This window comes from Schistocerca piceifrons, chromosome 2 (assembly GCF_021461385.2).
Source record: "Schistocerca piceifrons isolate TAMUIC-IGC-003096 chromosome 2, iqSchPice1.1, whole genome shotgun sequence".
NCBI classification, from domain to species: Eukaryota; Metazoa; Arthropoda; class Insecta; order Orthoptera; family Acrididae; genus Schistocerca; species Schistocerca piceifrons.
The window spans coordinates 704,632,245-704,645,170 of NC_060139.1; positions in this window are offsets into that span (position 1 = coordinate 704,632,245).

Below are 12,926 nucleotides of genomic sequence, written 5' to 3' on the forward strand. Positions count from 1 at the left end.
CATTTGTCAGGTTCCTCCTGTGAATACTTGAACTACAGAAGACAGCCGGCCGCGGTGGTCTAGCGGTTCTGGCGCTGCAGTCCGGAACCGCGGGACTGCTACGGTCGCAGGTTCGAATCCTGCCTCGGGCATGGGTGTGTGTGATGTCCTTAGGTTAGCTAGGTTTAAGTAGTTCTAAGTTCTAGGGGACTTATGACCTAAGATGTTGAATCCTACAGTGCTCAGAGCCATTTTTGAACAGAAGACAATGTGCACTGGGTGCCTATGTGGTCTGTCTGAACACACATCAGCTCCCCTTAGACCATGCAGTATCGATGTTCAGGGAGGTGCCTCTTACAACTATTATATCACACGCACACTACAGTGCGTATGCTTGTAAACGTTTTACTTATCGACAATCGGTGTAACAGAAGAGCACACACAGCGTTCATGACTGCAATAAAGGGTGATGATATAGCAAACGGTAATCCTGGCGTGCCAAACAGAGACGTGTCACTTGTCTACATCTACATTTATACTTCGCAAGCCACCCAACGGTGTGTGGCGGAGGGCACTTTACGTGCCACAGCCATTGCCTCCCTTTGCTGTTCCAGTCGCGTATGTTTCGCGGGAAGAACGACTGCCGGAAAGTCTCCGTGCGCGCTCGAATCTCTCCAATTTTACATTCGTGATTTCCTCGGGAGGTATAAGTAGGGGGAAGCAATATATTCGATACCTCATCCAGAAACGCACCCTCTGGACAGCAAGCTATACCGCGATGCAGAGCGCCTCTCTTGCAGTCTTGCAGAGTCTGCCACTTGAGTTTGCTAAACATCTCCGTAATGCTATCACGCTTACCAAATAACCCTGTGACGAAACGCGCCGCTCTTCTTGGGATCTTCTCTATTTCCTCCGTCAACCCGACCTGGCACGGATCCGACACTGATGAGCAATACTCAAGTATTGGTCGAACGAGTGATTTGTAAGCCACCTCCTTTGTTAACGGACTACATTTTCTAAGGACTCTCCCAATGAATCTCAACCTGGCACCCGCCTTACCAACAATTAATTTTATATGATCATTCCACTTCAGATCGTTCCGTACGCATACTCCCAGATATTTTACAGAAGTAACTGCTACCAATGTTTCTTCCGCTATCATATAATCATACAATAACGGATCCTTCTTTCTATGTATTCGCAATACATTACATTTGTCTGTGATAAGGGTCAGTTGCCACTTCCTGCACCAAGTGCCTATCCGCTGCAGATCTTCCTGCATTTCTCTACAATTTTCTAATGCTGCAACTTCTCTGTATACTACAGCATCATCCGCGAAAAGCCGCATGGAACTTCCGACACTATCTACTAGGTCATTTATATACACTCCTGGAAATTGAAATAAGAACACCGTGAATTCATTGTCCCAGGAAGGGGAAACTTTATTGACACATTCCTGGGGTCAGATACATCACATGATCACACTGACAGAACCACAGGCACATAGACACAGGCAACAGAGCATGCACAATGTCGGCACTAGTACAGTGTATATCCACCTTTCGCAGCAATGCAGGCTGCTATTCTCCCATGGAGACGATCGTAGAGATGCTGGATGTAGTCCTGTGGAACGGCTTGCCATGCCATTTCCACCTGGCGCCTCAGTTGGACCAGCGTTCGTGTTGGACGTGCAGACCGCGTGAGACGACGCTTCATCCAGTCCCAAACATGCTCAATGGGGGACAGATCCGGAGATCTTTCTGGCCAGGGTAGTTGACTTACACCTTCTAGAGCACGTTGGGTGGCACGGGATACACGCGGACGTGCATTGTCCTGTTTGAACAGCAAGTCCCTTGCCGGTCTAGGAATGGTAGAACGATGGGTTCGATGACGGTTTGGATGTACCGTGCACTATTCAGTGTCCCCTCGACGATCACCAGTGGTGTACGGCCAGTGTAGGAGATCGTTCCCCACACCATGATGCCGGGTGTTGGCCCTGTGTGCCTCGGTCGTATGCAGTCCTGATTGTGGCGCTCACCTGCACGGCGCCAAACACGCATACGACCATCATTGGCACCAAGGCAGAAGCGACTCTCATCGCTGAAGACGACACGTCTCCATTCGTCCCTCCATTCACGCCTGTCGCGACACCATTGGAGGCGGGCTGCACGATGTTGGGGCGTGAGCGGAAGACGGCCTAACGGTGTGCGGGACCGTAGCCCAGCTTCATGGAGACGGTTGCGAATGGTCCTCGCCGATACCTCAGGAGCAACAGTGTCCCTAATTTGCTGGGAAGTGGCGGTGCGGTCCCCTACGGCACTGCGTAGTATCCTACGGTCTTGGCGTGCATCCGTGCGTCGCTGCGGTCCGGTCCCAGGTCGACGGGCACCTGCACCTTCCGCCGACCACTGGCGACAACATCGATGTACTGTGGAGACCTCACGCCCCACGTGTTGAGCAATTCGGCGGTACGTCCACCCGGCCTCCCGCATGCCCACTATACGCCCTCGCTCAAAGTCCGTCAACTGCACATACGGTTCACGTCCACGCTGTCGCTGCATGCTACCAGTGTTAAAGACTGCGATGGAGGTCCGTATGCCACGGCAAACTGGCTGAGACTGACGGCCGCGGTGCACAAATGCTGCGCAGCTAGCGCCATTCGACGGCCAACACCGCGGTTCCTGGTGTGTCCGCTGTGCCGTGCGTGTGATCATTGGTTGTACAGCCCTCTCGCAGTGTCCGGAGCAAGTATGGTGGGTCTGACACACCGGTGTCAATGTGTTCTTTTTTCCATTTCCAGGAGTGTATATTGTGAAAAGCAATGGTCCCATAACACTCCCCTGTGGCACGCCAGAGGTTACTTTAACGTCTGTAGACATCTCTCCATTGTCGACGCGAAACTCGCCCATTCTCCGTCGGACGATTTTGCCATCGACACTTGCGACATTAGGGTGACGTACAGGTAGGTATTGCCCAGCTGTGCTCGGCGGCGCTCAGAGTATAGGCGGTGACGCAGCGGCTGGCACAGTGGTCCAGGCTGCGGCTGATTCAGGGCGGCGGCATCCGCGCGGCCGTGGGGAATGCCTGCCAGGGCGAGCGCCGCTACTAATAGTGCGGGGCGGCGCGCAAATGGCACGCTGCTCGCACAGGGTGCACGCCACTGTAAGCTCACCAAGCTAAATATCACTCACGTCCTTAAACGAGCACGCTGGTCGCTTTCTTGCACTGTGTGTAGTGTACACCTGGCACCACGTGGTCACGTGGCCGTCAACTGATGACGTAAATCGTGGCACTGAAATGGTCTGTATGTGCCAGTCGGTCGCTTGATTTCACTTCAGCGTGACGGAAAAGAACTATCGTGTTTGGCTGTGCCGATGACCACACCGTGAATGAAATAGCCTGCTTTCTACGTGTATAAACACGGACTGCCAAAGGCGACCGCAAGGAACGGTATACAACTCTCAGCCACATACCACGGCCTAACAACAGTGGCCTCAAAAATACAGAGTGTCCGAAAAGTCTTTTCCTGATTACATAAATTGATAACTCAGGCTAGAAGTAAGATACAAATATGAAACTGGTGTCTAATTCAGTAATTAAAACTTCCGGGCTAAGAGGCCGTGGTCCAATAGTAAAAATACTTCTCCCTGAGGTTTCGTTGCCAGCTGCGGGCAACATCATCTGAGGTGAGTCTACGACTGACTGCTAGGCCGTGGAGGTCCTGTTTATATAGAGCGTGTAGAGGGCGCCACCACTCGTCACGTGTTGTCAACAGTAAAACTATCTCTGGCTGGCGTCATTACTCTCGATCGAAGGTAATCGATTGTCACATCTTTGGTACAAAGTCGATCGCCATATCTTATCTAACTTCAAGCCTTCTTCTTTCCTGTTAAAATTATTGTGGTGTTTAAAAATCTCTACAGCCACTCTATACATACGTACATAAAAATGCGATGTCTTAGCTAGCACGCTCGTCTCACTAAATTTTATTTCGTGGTCACCCGTTTCAAAAACATGTTCCGCTAGAGCCGATTTGTCCGTGTGTCCCAGTCGACAGTTCCTTTTATGTTCAGTTAGGCGAGTATTGATACTTCTTTTTGTGGTTCCAATGTAAACCTTCCCGCAACTACACGGAATCTTATACACACCAGGAGTAGCTAAAGGGTGTCGTCCATCTTTCGCCGATCTTAAGCATTCACTAATCTTCTTGGTGGGTCTGAAGATTGTTTCAACTCTGACTTTGGCCAGCACTTTCCCGATACGGTCCGTAATATTGTTGATGAATGGAAGAAAAACTTTCCCCACTGATGGTTGTTGTTGTTGCACGTTTTCGGACATTTTTCTTCTGGGATGGAGTGCTCGATCTATCTCCTTTCCAGCGTACCCATTTTTCTGGAAGACGCCGGCCGTGAAAGCCTACACGCTATGATTGGTGTATAATTGTTTACAAACTATCAAAGTTTTTTTTTTCACACATCAGTAAACTTCCACTTCCATTGTTGCCCAATGACAGTACACGTCGATATGACTTTGCGGTCGAAATGCTATCACGTATTGAGGACGATGATGGTTATCTCAGACGAATTGCCTTTTCCGACCAAGCGATCGTTTTTGTCAATGGAGTAGTGAATCGCCATAATGTGCGCATTTGGGGTTCACAACCCCCTGGCGAGGTCATGGAGTGCACCAGAGGTACTCCAAAGGTGAATGTTTGGTACGCGCTATTGCACCATCGAATTATCGGGCCATTCTTCTTCGCTCAGGCTACCATCACATCTGCAGTGTATCTGGACATGTTGCAACTGTATGCTGTTCCTCAGCTGCTTCAGTATCACCCCGATGTCTTGTTTCAGCAAGCCGGTCCACCGCCTCATTGGGGTTTGGACGTCCGTGCCTATCTCGATATGACCTTTCCTGGGCGATGGATTGGTTGTGATGGGCCTACGGTTTGGCCTCCACGCTCTTCTGACTTAACCCCATTAGACTTCTTTTTGTGGGGTTATGTCAAGGACGAGGTCTACCGAACACGTGTACCAGATCTTGAAACCCTGCGGTAACGGATAACAACAGTCGTTGAATCGATCCCTCCAGTGATGTTGGCTAATGTGTAGACGGAAATTGAATATCGCCTATATGTGCTACGAGCTACCAAGGGTGCGCATGTGGAAGTTTACTGATGTGTGAAAAAAACTTGGATAGTTTGTAAACAATTGGACACCAGTTTCATATTTGTATCTTACTTCCAGCCGGAGTTATCAATTTATGTAATCAGGTTCAAAAATGGCTCTGAGCACTATGGGACTTAACATCTATGGTCATCAGTCCCCTAGAACTTAGAACTACTTAAATCTAACTAACCTAAGGACAGCACACAACACCCAGTCTACGTAATCAAGAAAAGACTTTTCGGACACCCTGTACAATAACCGACAGAGAGCGGTGACAAGTGTCACATTTAGCCAATGACAATTTGTTTGAAACCCGACAGGAATTGCTAATGCCAGTGAATGTAGGTGAATCTCAGTTAGTTCCGATCGAATACTGAAAAGGAAACTTATTGGAGATAGTGTCTCGGTTACCTCGGAAAAAGGATGTTAGTTAGATAGGCTCATAAGGTTGCACGACTTCAGTGGGTCAAACACACAGTAACTGACAGCAGCTGACTGGAGGCGTGAAGCGCAATGTAGTGTAATGCGTCGAGAGCCCCAACGGGTTTAGCCCGCAGTATGTGGTTCTTTGATGTTCTGGGGATGTTTTTCGTTCCTTGACTTGGGCACACTCATTCACGTTAACGCAAACTCGAATAACGATGTTTTTTATAACGTTACGGGTGGCCAAGCGTAGCCCTATTTCTGCAACTTCGTGGTAACCAAGGTGTCTACAATCCCGATTTCCAAGGTGACCAAGTTGACCACAGCATTGTTCACAGGGCTCCACACACACGTTCGTGGTTTGACGAACACTCAGGCACTCTGTGCTGGCCCGCTAAATCTCCCCATGTTAAACCTATAGGTAATGTCTGAGACATTTTTCCGCGCACTACGGAGAGGTCGAATCTGTGTAATTTTCCCTTCGTGGTCTTTTCTTGAGATATATGTAGAAGTGGGCAATATTTTGATTGCCCTAAGAATGTATGCTCTTAGAATTTACAGAGCAGACCACACTTGAAAAATGGTTCAAATGGCTCTGAGCACTATGAGACTTAACATCAGAGGTCATCAGTCCCCTAGAACTGAGAACTACTTAAACCTAACTAACCTAAGGACATCACACACATCCATGCCCGAGGCAGGATTCGAACCTGCGACCGTACTGGTCGCGCGGTTTCAGACAGTAGCGCCTAGATCCGCACGGCCACTCCGGTCGGCACACCTAAATGAACACCGCATCTCTAGCAGTGTGTGCCAATGAAGTGGGATTAGCATCTCCGTAATACTCTGTGGTTATTATAAATCATAAAAACTATGAACATAACGCAATCCTCTACTAGTAACCGCAAAACATCAGAACTCTAACTACTGGACAAAGTTTTGTTAGAGAAATCTACAGTATATTAAGGTTAAAATATTGTCAAATTCAAATGACAATTATTTATAGAATCTGACAATAATTCAATGGGGCTTGGTGATTTATTCAATTTCAGGGATTTTTGCTTTTTTCCAACAGCGTTGATACTAATATCTACAGCAACCATCTTTGCGATAATGCGACACTTAAACTGAGGCAGAATTCCTTTCCCTTGCAAAGGAACAGTTGAAAGCAGCTTTGCTGCCACTGACAGCATTCACATACGACATAATTATTTGTCTGGGTTTTTCGAGAGGTCTTTCGATAAGATTATGCTACAGCAGTCGAAAGTTTCAAGTGTTGCCTTTCATTTAGCGTTTCCATACCCATAGCCCCATCCTATTTTTATATATACTTTCGTGCGGCAGTCATTGTACCTCTTGTGACGTTGCTTTTTCAGAGTCTGTATACTTCGAGAGTCCTTTTCCATCACGACTATGGCAGGACAAACGCACGTAATTTGATAAAATCAACATGTAAAGTACTTTTAAAGTTTACGTAAAAATTTTGGATCTAGGTTTTGAAAGGGAATTTGTCTGATACACGTGATCTGACGTACACAAAGAAAATACTATGTATACAAATGAGCAGGCGAAATGCACAGTTCTCACTAGGTTCCTTACTTGTCACCTTTTACACAGCGTGCCAAATATGTGCAGTATAGCTACCGTTTAGTCCATCTAAAACAAAGAAAATCGGGGAACAAAACAAAGCCCATCTTCTGTAGGAGGTAGCTAACAATGCAACTATACAGTAGCTTGCAATGTGGGTATTGCTAGGTGCGTAGCACATAGATTATGTAAACACACATTTTAGTATAGGTTTCTGTGACAAACAGGGGACTGCAGCTCGAATCCTTGCCTCACACACATCTTCACGTGTCACGATACATCATTAAATTGTAGTTTCAGTATTTCTGAGTAGAGTTCAGTGATATCATTCTACGACACTGCATTTCATTTACTTATCTAGTTTGCCAGTGAGACTGAACAACACAATGTGTTAAAATTATGTACTGGGTTTACTTAAATAATTCCTTAAATAACTGTGTCAACAAAAGATCCTATGAAATTCTAAATCTGATTTAAAACTTGCGTCTAAATGAATCATAGGGAATAATGCACCACGAATTGAAAAGTATCCGGACACCTGCTGGTGGTGTGACCGCACTTCGGCTTTATGATATCTGGGTGGGTAGCCTTTCACTGACGTGCCTGAATGACTGAGGAGGTGGTAGCTATTTTGGACGCTGGGGTTTGGAGCGAAGTCGATATTGTAACTCATTCCAAATGCGCTGAGGTTGAGACTCTGGCCAGGCCAGTCCATTTCTGGAAGGTTATTGTCCACAAATCATTTCCTTCCAGATGCTTTTATGACAGGCTGCCTTTTCAATGCTGGTACAGTCGAGCATTGTGTCCTAACTGTTCTACTGTACGCGGTACACATGCTGTAAAATGTTTCATATCCTTCCGCATTTAGTGTTTTCTTAAACGCAATAAGGGATTCCCTTCTTAACTTTGAAAGATACCCCAATATCGTACTTCCATTCCATCGGACTGCCACAGAGCATGAGAGATTCACCATTCCAAATAACTTTTTCCAGACACCCACCGCTCACTGGCGTCGGTCTTTATACCATTTTAAACGCCGCTAGCACTGACTACAGAGATGTGTGCGACCTTTGCACCATGTGATTATTTTCACGCAATTTGGGTGCATAGATCCTGAGAAATCAGTACCTAGAACAACCACCTCTGGCCGTAATAACGGCCTTGATATGCCTGGGCATTGAGTCAAACAGAGCTTGGATGGTGTGCACAGGTACAGCTGCCCACGCAGCTTCAGCACGATACCACAGTTCATCAAGAGTAGTGACTGGCGTATTGTGACGAGCCAGTTGCTCGGCCACCATTGACCAGACGTTTTCAATTGGTGAGAGATCCGAAGAATGTGCTGGCCAGGGCAGCAGTCGAACATTTTCTGTATCCAGAAAGGCCCGTACAGGACCTGCAATATGCGGTCGCGCATTATCCTGCAGAAATGTAGGGTTTTGCAGGGATCGAATGAAGGGTAGAGCCACGAGTCGTAACACATCTGAAATGTAACGTCCACTGTTCAAAGTGCCGTCAATGCGAACAAGAGGTGATGGAGACGTGTAACCAATGGCACCCCATACCATCACGCCGGGTGATACACCAGTATGGCGATGACGAATACACGCTTCCAATGTGCGTTCACCGCTATGTAGCCAAACACGGATGCGACCATCATGATGCTGTAAAGAGAACCTGGATTCATCCGAAAAAATGACGTTTTGCCATTCGTGCACCCAGGTTCGTCGTTGAGTACACCATCGCAGGCGCTCCCGTCTGTGATACAGCGTCAAGGGTAACCGCAGCCACGTGCTCCAAGCTGATAGTCCATGCTGCTGCAAACGTCGTCGAACTGTTCGTGCAGATGGTTGTTGTCTTGCAAACGTCCCCATCTGTTAACTCATGGATCGAGAAGTGGCTGCACGATCCGTTACAGCCATGCGGATAAGATGCCTGTCATCTCGACTGCTAGTGATACGAGGCCGTTGGGATCCAGTACGGCGTTCCGTTTTACCCTTCTGAACCCACCGATTCCATATTCTGCTAACAGTCATTGGATCTCGACCAACGCGAGCAGCAATGTCGCGATACGATAAACCGCAATCGCGATAGGCTACAATCCGACCTTTATCAAAGTCGGAAACGTGATGGTACTCATTTGTCCTCCTTACACGAGGCATCACAACAACGTTTCACAAGGCAACACCGGTCAACTGCTGTTTGTGTATGAGAAATCGGTTGGAAACTTTCCTCACATCAGCACGTTGTAAGTGTCGCCACCGGCGTCAACCTAGTGTGAATGCTCCGAAAAGCTAATCATTTGCATATCCCAACATCTTCTTCCTGTCGGCTAAATTTCGCGTCTGTAGCACGTCATCTTCGTGGTGTAGCAATTTTAATGGCCAGTAGTGTAAATGGTCGGGAAGGCGATTTCAATATCAACCGCAAATTGCTGTATTGTTCCGTAGATTGGTATATTGCTCATTAGACGACAGTATCGAATGCCCTGCTCAAGTCAAGATCGATTATTATTGTTAGCTTTCACGACAGAGCATCGCGTATTTGCTGTCCCAAAGATTTATCGACTGTTTATATGTCAGGCAGTGTCTTGTAGTATACATGCGCCTGGCTAGAAGAGAGTGGCAGTGTGACCACGGTACGCGTGGTTTGTTGCAGACGGCCGCGGCTGGACCCCGAGCTGTCGGTGGGCGAGGCGGGCGGGCTGCTGGACAGCTCGGCGGCGCGCCACAAGCTGTCGGTGCGGCCGCGCAGGAAGCACGCCGACCCCCGCCAGAGGGACCGCGACGAGCCCACCTCACCCACCGACCCGGAGGCCAGGTAAGCACCAACGCTACCTTCATATGGACGCCAAAATTCCGTTTTCCGCAAACCGATTTTCCACAGTTTCGAGGGCCAGACCAGTGCCAGGGGCATGCCCATTGGGGTTAACTCGGTGGGCACGGCCAGAAAAGTAAGTTTATACTTGTGCTGGCGCATCTGAAATCCTGCAGTAGTGTGTAGTACAGTAAAATAATAAAAATCACTTGTAGTTTCTGGCAGAACAATAACGTACATCTACATCTACATGGATACTCTGCAAATCATATTCAAGTGCCTGGCAGAAGGTTCATCGAACCATCTTCACAGTTCTCTATTATTCCAATCTCGTATAGACCGTGAAAAGAATGAACACCTATATCTTTCTGTACGAGCTCAGATTTCCCTTATTTTATCGTGGTGATCGTTCCTCCCTATGTAGGTCGGTGTCAACAAAATACTGTATTTTCGCATTCGGAGGAGAAAGTTGGTGATTGGAATTTCGTGAGAAGATTCCGTCGCAACGAAAAACGCCTTTCTTTTAATGATTTCCAGCCCAAATCCTGTATCATTTCTGTGACACTCTCTCCTATATTTCGCGATAATACAAAACGTGCTGCCTTTCTTTGAACTTTTTCGACGTACTCCGTCAGTCCTACCTGGTAAGAATCCCACACTGCGCAGCAGTATTCTAAAAGAGCACGGACAAGCGTAGTGTAGGCAGTATCCTTAGTAGATCTGTTACATTTTCTAAGTGTCCTTCCAATGAAACGAAATCTTTGGTTAGCCTTCCCCACAACATTCTCTGTGCAACCGAAGTTTAACGAATTCCTTTTAGTACTCATGTGGATGACTTCATACTTTTCGTTATTTAGAGTCTATTGCCACTTTTCGCACCATTCAGATATGTTTTCTAAATCGTTTTGCAGTTTGTTTTGTTCTTCTGATGATTTTATTAGTCGATAAACGACAGTGTCATGTGCAAACAACCGAAGACGGCTGCTCAGATTGTCTCCAAAATCGTTTATATAGATAAGTAACCGCAAAGGGCCTGTACCACTACCTTGGGGAACGCCAGAAATCACTTCTGTTTCATTCGATGACTTTCCGTCAATAACTACGAACTGTGACCTCTCTGACAGGAAATCACAAATCCAGTCACATAACTGAGACGATATTCCATAAGCACGCAATTTCACTGTGAGCCGCTTGTGTGGTACAGTGTCAAAAGCCTTCTGGAAATCCAGAAATACGGAATCGATCCCTTGTCAATAGCACTCAACACTTCATGTGAATAAAGAATTAGCTGTGTTTCACAGGAACGATGCTTTCTAAACCCATGTTGACGCTGTGTCAATAGACCATTTTCTTCGAGGTAATTCATTATGTTCGATCAAAATATATCTTCTAGAATCCAGCTGAATATCGACGTTAACGATATGGGCCTGTAATTTAGTGGATTACTCCTGCTACCTTTCTTGAATATTGGTGTGACCTGTGCAACTTTCCAGCCTTTGGATACGGATCTTTCGGCGAGCGAACAGTTGTATATGACCGTTAAGTATGGTCATTGTTGGCAACCGGAATAAAATAATAATTGAATCCTTTTACCAAGCCGGCCGGTGGGGCCAAGCGGTTCTAGGCGCTTCAGTCTGGAACCGCGCGACCGCTACGGTCGCAGATTCGAATCCTGCCCATACTAACTCACAGGAAGTTTCTACTTCAATTTGGCGACAAGATAAACTACTTCTGACAGCAACAAACAAGCCACCGCCAACCGTGTTTAGCCTATCCTTTCGGAACACCATTAGAAATAAGACACACTACTGTGTACTAAGAAGCATGTGAAATTGTATTAAACTGTAGGACTCACTAATTATTTAGGTGATGGGTTTGTTTTGTATGGTGAACATTATTATGAATAAAGAATTTTTTTAAAAAGAAAAAAAACTATTTCCAATGTTGCTTCTGAATACAAACAACACAATATCGGTTCTGGAAGTACAATTACATCTACATATATACTCCACAAGCCACCGTACGTCGCGTGGCCGACAGTAGCCAGTGCCACTAATAGTCGTTTCCATCCCTATTCCCTCCCAGATAGAGCGAAGGAAAAACGACTGCCTATATGCCTCCGTATGATCCATAATTTCTCGTATCTCTCTTCGTGGTCTTCCCTCGAAATGTATGTCGTCGGCAGTAGGATCGTTCCGCAGTCAGCTTCAAATGCCGTTTCTCTAAATTTCCTTTATAGTTCCTCGAAAAGAACATCGCCTTCCCTCCAAGGATTCCCATTTGAGTTCCTAAATCATCTCAGTAACACTAGCGTACTGTTCGTACTTATCAGTAATAAATCTAGCAGCCCGCCTCTGAATTGCTTCGATGTCTTCCTTTAATCCGAGCCGATGTGGATCCCAAACATCTAAGCGGTACTCAAGAACAGGTCACGCCGGCGTCCTTTATGCGGTCTCCTTTACCGACGAATCACACTTTCCCAAAATTGTCCCAATCCGTAACACAATCCTCACATGCTCATTCATATCGCTATGCAACGTTATGCCCAGATATTTAAACAACGGCCGGCCACTGTGGCCGAGTGGTTCTAGGCCCTTCAGTCCGGAACCACGAGCCGGCTACGGTCGCAGGTTCGAATCCTGCCTCGGGCATGGACGTGTGTGATGTCCTTAGGTTAGTTAGGTTTAATTAGTTCAACGTCTAGAGGACTGATGACCTCAGATGTTAAGTCCCATAGTGCTTAGAGCCATTTAAAAACGTGATTGCGTCAAGCAGAACACTGCTAACCTTGTATCCGAACATTACCGGTTTGTTTTTCTTACTCATCCCCATTAACTTTCATTTGTCTACATTTTAGAGCTAGTTGTCATTAGCCGCACAAACTAGAAAGTTTGTCTAACTCATTCTGTATCGTCCTAAAGTCACTCATTTTCGCTAAGTTGCCGTACATCA